Source organism: Bos taurus, chromosome 6, assembly GCF_002263795.3.
Source record: "Bos taurus isolate L1 Dominette 01449 registration number 42190680 breed Hereford chromosome 6, ARS-UCD2.0, whole genome shotgun sequence".
Classification (NCBI taxonomy): domain Eukaryota; kingdom Metazoa; phylum Chordata; class Mammalia; order Artiodactyla; family Bovidae; genus Bos; species Bos taurus.
The window spans coordinates 44,358,732-44,373,789 of NC_037333.1; the positions used below are offsets into that span (position 1 = coordinate 44,358,732).

Genomic DNA, 15,058 nt, shown 5'->3' on the forward strand with positions numbered 1-15,058 from the left:
ATTGATCTGATATACATATATTGCAATATGATTACCACTGTAGCCTTAACTAACACATCCATCATGTTATATAATTACTGTTTCTTCCTTGTAGTGAGAACATTTAAGATCTAGTCTTTTAGCCACTTTTAATTGTATAATACAGTGTTGTTAACTATATCACACTGCAGTGATTAGATTCCCAGAACCCATCTTCCAACTGCAAGTTTGTACCTTTTGACCAACATCTTCCCAATTTCCCCCACACCACTCTACTCTCTGTTCCTAGGAGTTTGGTTTTCTAGATTCTGCATATAAGTAAGAACATATAATATTTGCATTTATCTGTCTGATTTATTTCAGTGTAATGCTCTCAAGGTCCATCTAGGTTGTTAGAAATAGCAGGATTTCCTTCTTTTTTATGGTTGAATAATATTCCATTGTGTGTATATGTAGACATACACCACTTGATATATCCATGCTTCTTTCATTCATCTCTGGATGAACACTTAGGCTGCTTCCATATCTTGGGTGTTGTGAATAAAATGCTGCGATAAACACAGAAATGCACTTATTTATTTGATATCTTATTTTCAATCCCTTTGGATATATACTCAGAAGTAGAATTGGTGGATTATATGGTAGCTCTATTTTTAAGTTTTTGAGAAACTCTATACTGTTTTCCATAGTGCTGAACCAATTTACATTCCCACCAACAGTGCACAGGGTTCTCCCTTAATTTTTTAGATTGATGTAATCCCACTTGTTGATATTTTAGTTTTGTTGTTTGTGCTTTTTGTGTCATGTCCAAAAAACTATTGTCAAGACTGGTGTCAAAGAGCTTTTTCCTCTGTTTTCTTCTAGTTAGCTTTTTTTCCTAGAAGTTATATGGTTTCAGGTCTTATGTTTAAGTTTTTAATCCATTTTAATTTTGTGTGAGCGGTATAAGTCCAATTTCATTTACTTCCTGTATGTAGTTATCCAGTTTTTACACCATTACTTATTAAAAAGACTATCCTTTCCTATTGAGTATTGTTGACTTCCAGTCAAGTGTTAGTTGACCATATATGCAAGGAGTTATTTCTGGGCTCTCGATTTTGTTCCGTTGGTCTACGTGTCTACCTTTATGTCAGTATCATACTGTTTTGATTATTATATTTTTTTAGTATAGTTTGAACTCAGGAAGTGTGAGAGTGCCAGCTATTTTTCTTTCTCAGGATTGCTTTGGCTAGTTGGAGTCTTTTGTGATTCCTTACACATTTTCAGATTATTTTTTCTTTTATGTGAAAAATGCCATTGGAATTTTGATATGGATTGCATTGACTCTATAGGTGGCTTTGCGTAGTCCTTCCTTTACTATAATAAACGGTCTATTTGCAGCTGGGTAGCTTTCTCATTCTGCTTTTATCTCACAGAAGGGCTGGAGTTTCAAAGGCCTTTTTTTCCCCCATTTCATGTTGGTGCTGTCTTTTTCAGTTCAAGGTGGTATTGCTTCTGCAAGTAAAATTCTCTTGAAAATTTTGCTGGTCTTTATGAAATATTATTGTTTCCTTCATTAGGTAAAATTCACAAAGCGTCTTTGAGGTAGACCCTTCTCTCCCTTCAACTCTCTATAAATCTGCTAAAGGCAACATCCTTGAGAGTCTAGAAGTCCTATCATTTAAGAGGTATGGTTTACAAAGAGTGGCCTTAAGGTCCTTAGACAATTTTTCTTATCTGGTTGATGATATTTTTGAGATAACACCTTGCATCTTTCTGAAATCTTTAAAAGAGTGTTTTAAACTCACCCTTTCTGGATTCATTTTTACCCTGTGACTACATTTTCCTGAAAATCTTTTTCCTGGGCTTGTTTTTACTTTCAATCCTCTGCTGGATAAAAATATTCTCTTTTGCCATTTGTATTTCCTCCAAATTCTACTTGAAAACTGTATAGTTGGTTTTTCAGTTCATCTGTTTATATCATTCTACTCTCATTTTATTAAAGGCAGCTCCAAAGAAGCCAGGTGGCATCTTAAACACTCTGCCTGGAAGTTCTCTTACCCGAAGCATAAAGTTCATTGAGTGCATTTTCTACTTTCCACATCACTGCAGGTGATGGTTTTGCTAAACTTTCTACCACTAAATAACAACAGTCTCCTTTCCTTTAGTTCCTTGTAACATTTCCTTGCATTCTTTCAAGCTTTCACTGACATACTTCTCATGGCCCTTCCAGCCCTTATACCCTTACCCAGTGTCAATGTCACATGTTTTAGGTTTTTATTATAGCAGCTGCTCATTCCCAGGTACCAAAATTCATTTTTGTTACTAGTGTTGCATGGAAAACTGGCTCAACACTTAGTGGCTTAAACCAACGGTTTTATTTTACTTATGATTCTGTGCATTAGAAATTGAAAAATGCTCTGCTGAGCAGTTCTTGCTTGAGGTTACTCATGCAGTTGCAGTAACATGTCAGCCTGGGCTAGATGTCCAGGATGGCTCACTCATACAGTTAGCAGTTGATGCTGGCTGTCAGCTGCAAGCTCAGCTGGGCTGTCAATCAGAGCGTCTATGTGTGGGATTCCTAGCATGGCAGTCTCAGGATACTTGGCCGTCTTACACGCTGCCAGCTTCCCCTAGAGCTAACATCCCAAAAGAACCAGACAAAAGCTCTGTGGCCTCGTCTGACCCAGTTCTGAAAGTTACACAGCATACTTTTGCTGTATTCTGTTGGCTACAAGGAGATCACTAAGTCATCCCAGCTTAGAGGAGAGGAGAGACAGAAACTACATCTTAAAGACAGGAGTGGCAAATAATTTACAGATATGTTTTAAAATCTCCAGACAATGTATCCAGTTCTACAGAATTGCATGTATACTGTCCATGGAGCAATACACAAGGGGCATATGGAAAACACTGAAAAGAATGAAGAAATTATTAAAACTATTTTGTTATTATGGAATATTTTTCTTCATTTATATTTGGAAGGAAAGATGAAAGGAAGGGAAACTACATACATAGCACAGATCTAAGTGATTCCATGTTTCTGCTTTCTAACCTTTGTTACTTTAGAAACAAAGTAAATTCAGAGAAGTGAATTTACTGACCCAAGTGATGGAGGCATTTGAAGGATACAAGGCAGAAAGACAGCGATGAGGAATCTGATTTGAAAAAATCCAGCAGAAAAACCATACTCATCCCAGTGGAACTTTATCACAGTCAGAAGAAGACTGATACACAAGAGACTGGAGAATGTGGTGGATCAAGGTCTTAAGTTTGACAACCCTGTTTGTGATCATGTCTTTGTTAATCTTAAACAGCTGCATAGAATAATGTGCGAAGGAACATGGCAGCTGAAGAACTCAAGAACACTACTGCTGCGGCTCAAGCTGCCTCTCCTGACACTACTGATATGATGGTCAAGGAATGAACTGGAAAATTTCCAGAGTTCCACTGATGAGGAGGAGGCTCTAAGCTCCCCATTGTTGGTTTCTGTTCCCTATGAAGCCCACCAGAAGCCTTCAAGCTCAACTTCCTTCTTAACTCATGAGCACCATATGCCTTTTGCACATTTGCAACAGGCTGATCACTGAAGATGTTTAACAGCTCTCCAGATCCACATAAGAAAAGGGCTTTGTGTAGTGGTTAAAAGTTCAGGTTTTAGAGTGTTCATTCAGGCACATGGTCTTAGAAGCTTTGCAGGCTGTGTGAGCTTAGCTGAGTTACTAGGCCTTTCCAGGACTCAGTTTCTCTTCTATAAAATGGGGATGACAATATAACAAACATCCTGACGGTAAGTGGGGTCTGTACCTGGTTGCTTCCATCCTTTGCAGGATGCTTGGACCCTTGGTGAGAGAGCTGGTTGAACCCAGTGCCAATTTACCTCAATCAAGCTGTCAGCGTCTTACTGGGGGCGCTAGAGCTAGGTGAGAAACCCCTTTCCTCCCTGTTGTTGAGATACGCCAAGTCACCTGGCCTGAACTCTAAAATGTGGGGACATCTTGGCCTTTCTGATGGCAGGTGGTGGAAGCTCATCCTAGCCCCAGAGTAGTCAGGAGGGTGCATTTCAGGGAAACTGACCTGTTTAGGATGCCAGGATAGGTGAAGGCCCATCAGAACTATGAGCTTTGATCTGTAATTTACTTCCCTGCATCACTCTCATGCCTGTTAAAAAATGACATTCTGGTCTCTGATCCTCTGGGGAACCCCATGGAAGGACCTGCCCACATTTGGGATTCAGTGGACACGAGAAAGGGAGCCCTGACTTCAGACTGGCCATAGTGGTAGAATCACCAACAGAGGGCCAGTGGGGGCAGAGGCACCATACAGAGGCATGATGAAGATGCTGAGTGGCTGAACTCAAGAGTCTGTGTCCCAGAACATGGGAGATGATACCCAGATGACTGAACTAGCAGGGAAATGCTGTGATGAAACAGAGGAGTATTTTCTGCTAAGTAGGCAAGTCTGTGTATACAGTCCTTTGGGTTACCAGCCAAACACTGTCTTCAGGTGGACCACACCTACATCTATACCCAATGTTGATGGTCACTATACTTAACCACTACTGTATTGATTAGGACTAATCCCAAAGGATGTAGTTGGCACTGAAGCTTCTAGTCATTTTTGGAAGAAAGAAAATCTCACAGCTAATGACATGGAAAAATTCTAAAACCTTTTATAAAGAAGAGAAAGGATAATTGGGTTGTCCATGATTTCCCCCCCAAACCATGGATTCCTTCCTGTTGAGACCAAAAGACCCCTCACCACTAATCTGTTTGAGTTCTGGATTTTGATACTGGAGGTTTCGTTTGTTTAAGAGGACAGAGGGAATTCAGTTTTCTGGATGTCCCGCTGCACAAGGAATTGACCCTTTGCTGTGGTTGCTGTTTAGTCACTCAATTATGTCTGATTCTTTGCGACCCCATGGACTGTAGCATAGCAGGCTCCTCTGTCCGTGGGATTTCCCAGGCAAGAATACTGGAGTGGGTTGCTATTTCTTTTATCCAGAGGATCTTCCCAATCCAGGGATCGAATCCAGGTCTCCTGCACGTCCCCTGAATTGCAGGCAAATTCTTTTACTGCTGAGCCACTGGGGAAGTACATCAACCCTTTAGTTACTGGGTACTGGGGCAATTCATGAAATCCCAGAGGAGGTGCTGAGTAGCTGGTAGCAGTGAGACAAACAGAGGGCTAGGTCAATATACCTTTACCAAGGAGCATGAAAATATTCCAGTGTTTTAACAACGGGAGTAGCTGAGTACCGATGTACACCTAACTTACACACAGCACGGGTGCTCTTACCGTGATGCCATCTCCTGACTAGGTACAGAGAGAAGACTGAGGCTCTGGGTCCCCCAAGCTTTAGCTGAGAAAAGGATAGGAGGTCAACTCTGCTTCAATTCAGGCCATCTTCCCTGCCAGACAGATAGATCCACATACTTTCCCTATCTACCACTATCCATATAGCATAGTCAGGGAAGCTATGGAGGGAGGTGAGATCTTGGGTTAGTGCTCCTTCCCCTCCATCCCCTACCTCTGTCTCCTGAGTCTCCAGAGCGAGGCAGGTCCACATGATACCCAATTCCCATTTCAGGGTGTGCTCAGCCTTGCCTAAAATGAAAAGGTTGACTTATTTTTAACTTCAGCTCTTCTGCTTTTGGACTGAATGAATGCTGGCTGATTCGTAGCTGGCAAAATGGAACTATTTCCATGACCACAAATCCTCATTCAAGGTCCCCACAAGCTCAGCCCACACCCTCCTACTCCAAATCAATGAGGCTGACTCAGTTTCCTGGTGACTCACAGCAGTCCCAGCTTTATTAGGCAGCTAGCTCCACAGGTTGAACGTGCCTTGGGGTAGAACCCACGACCTCTGGGAATCAGAGCATCGCATGTGGCCACTGTGAGGCTCAGTGTGGTCCTCAGATCCCCTGCATTTTCCTCATGGCCTGGATCTCCTCACTGCGCTGACTGTCTGATTCTGAAATGGGAGTGTGAACAACAGCGTGAGGTGCAAAGGCAGATGGAAGCACATGGCTAAGATCACTACAGAGCCTTGATTCCTAACCCAATTCAAAGGCTACTTGAAATCAAACACCTTGGGATATTCAGGCATCCTGATGATCAGCTGCTTAGAAAATCTGGATTCTAAACTCCCAATCATCTGGAAGGAAGCAAACTCTATTGTTGGTGACATGGAAAGACTCGGAAGCCCTTTTATCAAGAAGAGAAGGGAAAATTAGATTTTCCCAATAAAACCCATAGTCCTTCCTGCTGAGACCAACAGAACTCTCAACACTAATCTTTTTAATTCTGGGTTTTGCTGCTGGAGTTCTTTCAAGAGAGCAGAAGGAATCAGATTTTCTTAAAGGAATATGTTCCTGACCTAAGATCAACCTTTTTACATTCACTCTAGTAAATCTCTGTGCACAATTTACAATACTCACTCCTGCTGGCAAAAAGTTGATAATCTTTTAATAAAAACATCCAATTCCAAGATGATGGAACAAAATACCTTATCTTCTCCTAATTCTTAATTTTAATAAAATCTGTGGGTTCTGGGAATAGGGCTTACAAGTAACAGGTAAATGGTTCCTCTAGGGATGAAGCTAAGGAATTTAAGAGGGCATCTCTTTGTAATCAAGTCAGGGAAACATACCTTTAAATAACCCTGAATTCCTGTCCCCATACCCTAACGATGAAATTTTTGAATATTTCCAAACAACTGTTAAATTGTGATGGTTAATTTTGTGTAATTAATTGTGATGGCTGGGCCATGGTGCCCAGATATGTGCTCAAACATTCTTCTGAATGATTTTTGGATGAGATTAACATTTAAACCAGTGGACCTTGAACAGAGCAGATAGCACTTTATATTGTGAGTGGGCCTCATCCAATCAGTTGAAGGTATGAATAGAACAGAAGATTCACCTCCCCAAACAAGAGAGAATTCAGCAACAAGTGGCCTCTAGACTTGAACTGAAGCATTCTCTTCTCTGGTCTCCAGCCTGAAGGCCCATTCTGCAGATTTTGGATTTTCTATCTCCATAACCACATGAGCCAATTTCTTAGAATAAATCTCTTTATTTGTACATATATATCCCATTGGCTTTCCCCTAGACTAATACCAATGTGTTTCCCTATTTCTCTAATATGATTCCCTGCTCATATTCTCTTCCCAATCTTGGCTAAACAGTGGACTCACCAAGGGGAGCTTTAAAAAATACGGGTACCTGTGTTTCTAACTGCAGAGTATGATTTAATCCATCCAGGCTGTGGCTTGGGCATCAAGATTTTAAAAGCTTCCCAAATGAGGCTGAAGTGCAATGAGATGGCTGAGAAACACTGTCTTCCAGCTCCTTGGTCAAATAATGTAAAGAAGAACTGCATTGAAACTCTACAACTATCCTATTTCTAATCATTTCATTGGATCCCTCTGCTGGGAGTCTCACCCTTATGGATTCCAGAACAGGGCACAATGTCCCAGGAATCGACTTTTTCTCACCCACCTACTTGTGATAGTGCTTGAGGTCACCAAGTGTAAACCATGTCATTTTGTGTTAACACAGATTTTGATCTTTCAGAAGAAAATTATGTTTTTCATTTTAAAGTTTTACGTTAATTCTTTGACACTGGCAAGTGGCTAGTTACTTTGCATCTGTTTTACTCATGAGGAAACTGGGGTAAAACAGACAATTTCTTTGCATAGAATTTTTCCTAAGAGCCAAAACTGTCCAGTGAAGGAATAAATTGTCTTTTGAGAATTTCTTCCCTTAGTGCCTCTTATGAAGTCATGGAACCATGTCCTCTGCTATATTTGCATGTGAGCAAAATGACACGCGCACAAGGTTATCCATTGAAGTCTGGATTGTGGAAGTAAAAGGCCGGAAACAACCTGAGTGTCTACCACAAGGGACTGGTTAAAAAATTATAGTACATCCTAAAATGACCTGCTACACCTTCATGAAAGGGAATGAGGCAGCTCTTCATGCTCTGATATGGAAAGATCTAGCTGTGTGATGGAGGTGGCTTGGACCAATTCAGAGCGCAGATAATTAGCTTCTCTTCCTAACTCTGTACTCAGTGACCTCACACAGCTTGAAATTGACCATGGTAGCAGTTACACCACGGACATCTGTAAATACTAGCAATCAAGGCACTCCCTATCTCACAAAAGCTGGTCGTTAACTACTTACCAGCATACCACTGAAAAGATCTATAGAGCCCATTGTCAAGTGAGTAAAGCAAAGTGCAACATAATACGTGTAGTATGCAGGCAACTATGTGAAAATAGAGGAAACTGCATGTTTAAAAACTTCCTATTTCTCAATATTTAAATTCTATTCTATTGCTGTATGGCCCAGCAATTTTACTCCTAGATATATATGCAAAAGAAATCCATATGGGAACTTGTACACAAAAGACCAAAGCAGCATTATTCATAACAATCAGTAGGTGAAAACAACTCAAATGTCATTCATCAGCAGATAAATGAATAAACAAATTGTGGCATATACATACAACAGAATGTTATTCAGCCATAAAAAGAACGAAGTAGTGATACACTCTACAACTTGGATGAACCCTGAAAACATAAGTGAAAGAAGCTAGACAGGAAAGGTCATGTATTGTATGATTCCTCTTATAGGAAGTATCCAGAATAGGCAGATTCATGAAGTTGGAAAGCAGATTAGTGGTTACCAAGGTGGGAGGCTAGTGGGGGAGAAATGGGTAGTGATAACATAACTGCAAGGAGATCCAACCAGACTATCCTAAAGGAGATCAGTCCTGGGTGTTCATTCGAAGGAATGATGCTGAAGCTGAAACTCCAATACTTTGGCCACCTGATGTGAAGAGCTGACTCATTTGAAAAGACCCCGATGCTGGGAAAGATTGAGGGCAGGAGGAGAGGGGGATGACAGAGGATGAGATGGCTGGATGGCATCACCGACTCGATGGAGGTAAGTCTGAGTGAACTCTGGGAGTTGGTGATGGACAGGGAGGCCTGGCGTGCTGCGATTCATGGGGTCGCAAAGAGTCGGACACGACTGAGCGACTGAACTGAACTGAACGGTTAATTTTATCTTTTGCTTTTTCTGGGGTGCTAAAAAAGTTTTAGAGACGTGATGACTGCACAACATTGTAAATACACCAAATGCCACTGAATTGTACACTTTAAAATTGCCATATGTGAATTTTACCTCGAGTTAAAAAAATGCCTCTGGGATTTTATACATATAAACTGTATTGTATAAACTAGTTGTCTCTGGAAAGGAGAACTGGCTACCTGGGCAACAAAGCATCAGGGTGCCTTTTCGTTGTATGTGCTGGTGGGTTGTTGAGACGCTAAGTCATGTCTAACTCTTTGCGACCCCATGGACTGTAGCCTGCCAAGCCCCTCTGCCCATGGGATTTCCCAGGCAAGAATACTGGAGTGGGTTGCCATTTCCTGCTCCAGGGGATCCTCTTGACCCAGGGATTCCAGCATTGCAGGCAGATTCTTTACCACTGAGCCACCAGGGAGGCCTTTTTTGTTGTATGATTTTTAAAAATAATTTTACTGAACTACAGTTGATTTATTTAATATTATGTTAATTTCTGCTGTATAGCAAAGTAACTCAGTTATACAATTTTTTTTCTATTATGGCTTATTATAGTATAGTGAATATAGTTCCCTGTACTATACATTAGCATGTAGTTGTTTATCCATCCTATATATGATAGTCGCATCTGCTAATCCCAAACTCCCAGTCCTTCCCCCCCACTCCCGCCTTCCCCCCCACTCCCACCTTCCCCTTGGCAACCACATGCCTGTTCTCTATGTCTGTGAGTCTGTTTCTATTTTGTAGATATGTTCATTTGTGTCGTGTATACCATTTTTGTACTTTAAAATTTTGAACCATGTGGAAGAAAGGGGATACCAAGATCTAAACAGATGAACGTGTTCCCTCTACAAAGCCCCAGATATGTAGGTAAACAGGTAAACAATGAGTTAGTGGCAGACCACAATTAATTTAGAGTCTACAAACACAGATTCTAGCTCAGTTCTCCAGATGCTAGCTTTCTAGAGGCTTCCATTGGCTGAGCTAAATTCACCATCAGTGGGAACATCTTTCCAGAGGGCAACTCGCATCTGGATTGACTCTGCCCTGTGTACAGAAGACATAGGGGAATGTTTCGGAGCCCTGCTGGTAGAGTGGGTGAGGCAGACTTGGGGAATGGCCATATGTCCTTGGGTTAGGCATGTGACCCCTCTCTACCTGTTGATGTAGCATGAAGACTTGCTCTGCCTTCATTGTTCAATTGTACAACTTGATATTTTACCAATAACTTTCTAAGACCTCCATTTCTTCTGTTTTTATAAATCAAGACTGTATCATTGAAGTGGAGGATGAAGAGCAAAGTAAAGAATCAAACTCCTAAGAACAACCAGAACTATGATTTACTGAGTGCTTACCTTGGGTCTTGTATTTTAAATGTATTGCTTCTGACTCTTAAAACAGCCTTAGAAGTGATATATTTCAACCCTCATTTTAGACACCACAGAGAATTTGAGTAACTTGCTCATAATAACACAGCCTTAGTAAGAGGGCAGAGGTTGGAATCCAGGAGTGCCTGGCTTTCTACTCTATCATGTTTCATCATGGAACCAAACTTGCAAATTTTCAAAGTCAAAGCTATTTCTCCAGTTGAACAATCATGGAATCTAGATGAAAGTTGGAAGACACCCCAAAGAGTATCAAGTCTAACCTTTCTCTGACATGGAACCTTAACTTCAACATCCTTGATTTTTTTATGGGGAGCTCACTACCTCATGTGACAGTCCATTCCATTTTTAGACAACTCTAATTTCTAAGAAGACTCATAATGTCCTATTTGCCAGTCAGATTCACCTGCTATTTTCATTACAATTTCATTCATCCTGATGGGGCCATCATTAAGACATTTTCAGCTGAAATCCTGAATCCATTACCTCCTGGACTTGCAATAGATCCCTTCACCATTGCCAAATAAAGTCCCTCTAGAACATCAGTGATGCAGACAAAGTCATGAAAGGGATGCTGATTGCTGCTTCAAATGAGTCTGGGATAGGTGATTATCTCTTCCTGAGAAAAGGTTTTTTCTGGATGGGATGTATTGTCACTTGGGACAGAGGTATAGCATATATTGCAAAAGTTTAAAAATAATCAGAGTCGTGTGCATGCAACACAATTCCTCAGTTAATTAAAACACTGCAAAAAGCACTGAGAGCTGATTTTTGTGCTTCTCCTTCTTCCTGGTTTTCAGCTTCTCTGGCAGTTTTCTGTTGAGTTGAAGGACAGTCTGCTCTAAACAGTCAACAATGAGCTAATGTCGCTAGCATTCTGCACCTTGACCTTACTGTAAGATCCAACTGCTCATAATGGAGATTAAAAATGTGTAAGAATTAAGAAGGGGGTAGCCAAGGTCTTCTGAGTGTGGGAGCCATGCTCATCTGATTCTCCACAGGGAAAACAAAATATGTTTATGTGATTGTGCAAACTGCAGGGAACTAAAAGCTCAGGGTCAGAAGAGCGATGTGGCTCCTCTGGGATTTCAGGTGGCAAATCGGATTGAGAATTGTAACTTTAATGAAGACAACAAAAATCACATAATTAACACACACTGTTAACACCTCATTAGTCTCCTAGGGCTTAAGTTATGCTAAAAATAATCAACACATTTTGCTTAATAGGGTGCTCTTACAGGTGGTCTTGAAGGCAGCCTTGGCCGTAGCAGAATGAGGCCACTGCTCTGCAGTTTCTTCAGATGTTTTAAAGCAGGACTTATCTTCATCCCGAGGAAAGGATTATTAAAGACATGTGGAATCACAGAGTGGAAATGAGTGTATTATTAAGAGCCTCTCTGACTCTGAGCCTGACTCCAAAATCTTACATAACCCTATTTCACAACGCAGGTCCCCTAAGTCAGGATTGTCTCCTAAATGAATCTGCCAGGAGGCATTGGTACTGGCTACAAGTCAAGCTGTAAACTGATCAGTTTTGTTCAGTATGCCTTCTTTTCCTAGTGACAGTCTGAGCATTAAAACTCCTAAACATTAGACATTTACCTCCACCTAACTCCTTGGAAGAAAAGTTATGACCAACCTAGATAGCATATTCAAAAGCAGAGACATTACTTTGCCAACAAAGGTCTGTCTAGTCGAGGCTATGGTTTTTCCAGTGGTCATGTGTGTATGTGAGAGTTGGACTGTGAAGAAAGCCGAGCGCCGAAAAATTGATGCTTTTGAACTGTGGTGTTGGAGAAGACTCTTGAGAGTCCCTTGGACTGCAAGGAGATTCAACCAGTCCATTCTAAAGGAGATCAACCCTGGGTGTTCTTTGGAAGAAATGATGCTAAAGCTGAAACTCCAGTACTTTGGCCACCTCATGTGAAGAGTTGACTCATTGGAAAAGACTCTGATGCTGGGAGGGATTGGGGGCAGGCGGAGAAGGGGATGACAGAGGATGAGATGGCTGGATGGCATCACCAACTCGATGGACGTGAGTTTGAGTGAACTCCAAGAGATGGTGATGGACAGGGAGGCCTGGCGTGCTGTGATTCATGGGGTCACAAAGAGTCAGACACAACTGAGCGACTGAACTGAACTGAACTGAACTGAATCTAGTTTGGCCCATAACTGCTTTGACCAATGGAATTTGGAGGAAAGATGTTGCAGGAATCTGAGCCCAGGCATTCAGAAGGCCTGAACCTTTTGCCATGCCCTGAGCTCTCAAGTATAATGTCTGAGTTGTTGTTTAGTCACTAAGTTGTGTCCGACTCTTTGTGACCCCTTGGCTTGCGGCCTGTGAGGCTCCTCTGTCCATGGGATTTTCCAGGCAAGAATACTGGAGGGGGTTGCCATTTCCTTCTCCAGGGAATCTTCCTGACTCAGGGTTCGAACCCAAGTCTCCTGCATTGGCAGGCAGATTTTTTACCACCAAGTCACCTGGGAAGCCTGAGTACCCTTATCATAAAACAAGGCCACATGGACAGGGCTTGGAGGATGAGTCATCACATGAAGGATGATCACACAGAGGAACACCTGAGACTCAGATATCCAGCCCAGTGGCAACCCAGTTGCCCACTGACAGAAAGTGCAAGAAAGAACCCAATAGAGACCAGTAAAGGAGCTGCCAGCAGCCAATCCCCAGCTAACCCATTATCTAAACAACCCATGAAACATGAAAAAAAATGGTTGTTGGGGTGCATGCTGTAGGACAGTAAATAACCCAGAGACCTCCTCTCTGCCCTCCCCTTTTAAAAAATCTGAAAGTACAGTTATTTTATTTGGTGGGAATGTTAAGGACTCTGAGCCCAGGAGGCAGCATTCCAGTAGCTCTGAGAAAACTGCTCCCTCTACCCCACTTTTTAAGATTCTGTTTTTTTTCTTGGGCACTTCCCGTCTTGTAGGATCTTGGCTTCCCGACCAGGGATTGAACCCGAGCCCTTGGCAGTGAAAACATGGAGTCTTAACCACTGGACAACCAGGTAATTCCCACTCTGCCCCTCCTCCCCTGACGATGCCCCTGTTCACCATCTCTCTGGGCATTTCCAAGGTATCTTCTAACATGTTTGGGAAAATCACCTACGTGTATTCACATGTGCTTATGAAAGCAGGTCTCCCTCCATTTCTTGGCAAAATAATATTCACTGCGATTTTTGGAGATGAGACAGCAGATTTCTTTGTCTTACCTAAGAGAGAAATACTAAGTTGTTCCTTAACTTTTCTTGCTCTTGTTTTCTCTCTGGGTAAAAATAGGAACACCACAACCCCTGTGGGATTAAACAGCAAAACCCTGAGCTTAAGGGGTAATAGTGCTGATTGGGGAGAAGGGTGAGAGTCATTGCTTAATTTTGCTGCCCTGGACATCTCCCTAAGTTTAAGAGTCAGTGATAGGTCTCCAAGGGGATTTTTCAAGTAATTCTCAACTTGAAAAATCGTCTCTTCCTGTCAAAAGTCAGGGCATACAACAAAACTGCTCCTACCCACTAATGAAGATTGGAGCTTGCTCCAGAGACAGGCAGGGAAGCAGCAAGCAGCCATACAGGTCTGATAGCAAAACAAGGAATTTTGTGAGCATATTGAAGGAACATTTACACAGACCTGTGCAGTAGCCTCATCACTAGGAAAGGTAAAGTTTTAGAAGTATTGTTGACAAGACTCTGTACTTTAGAAAGCTTATATTGAATAAGTAAATGGACGGATGATGGAAGGGTAGAGAGACAATGGATGGATAGATAGATGGATCATTGGCAGCTCTGCTCAAGGGAAACAAGCATTTAACATTTTGAGACCCAGAGAAGCTCTGTGAATGGTGCAGTACAAGGATGATAAGGAAGATCTGGGTGCAATATTTCTTTTAGCTACATCTGGCTAAGGTTTACATCACTCCCTTTAGATAAGAAATAGACAAGACTTTGTGGTTATTTCTAGCCTGGGTCCTCTTTATTCATGCTTAAGTTAATTGTAAGTAGTTAATGCCACAGGATGAGCTTGGTTCTTCTCATCTAATCTTCTTGCTGTCTTTGTAAAATCTCAAATTAAAGAGCTTCTTTAGTTCCTTAAAGAACTAAAGATAAATATCTGAACTAGTGTTGCAGTCATTGCAAGCCGCCTCCCTAATAAACATTCTCTTCCTTCTTAATAAGGCAAATTTAATTTTGCTAGGGTAGCAGTATTTTAGGCTAAGCACACTTGCTCTGTTAGAGTCCCATGAATCTAGAGATGCCCTGTGACACATTCCTCACCATGAGACATAAATTGAAGGCATCAGGAAGACAAGGAGCTTCCACTGCCCCCTCCTTCTGAATGAGATGGACATCTGGAGGTTTCAAAGCCAACTTGCAGGACGGAGGCAGCAAGCATGAGGTCAGAAGTCTACACACTGCTGATGAGGAAAAGGAAAGATGTGAATTTCCTGAGCCACGAGCCACAGTGAACGTTTTATTCCATGAGACAAACATCCAAGTGTTTAAGTAACCTTCTATCATATTTGTAGCCAAAAGCACCCCTGGCAGTTACTTTTGGGTTCTTTCTATTGAAAACTGCAGCCTAGGTTCTAGTGCCCAGGTAGGTAAGGGG

The 15,058-nt window shown here is 41.7% G+C and overlaps 1 long non-coding RNA gene across 1 annotated transcript in view; it reads left to right on the forward strand.

Moving 5' to 3' along the window:
• LOC104968852 (uncharacterized) overlaps positions 1–13,377 on the forward strand; it is a 51,479-nt gene extending 38,102 nt beyond the window's left edge. Inside the window, exon 5 of the long non-coding RNA XR_003035104.2 lies at positions 2,799–13,377. This is a non-coding gene — a long non-coding RNA (uncharacterized lncRNA). The remainder of the gene's footprint in view (positions 1–2,798) is intronic.
• The last annotated feature ends 1,681 nt before the right edge of the window (positions 13,378–15,058 follow it).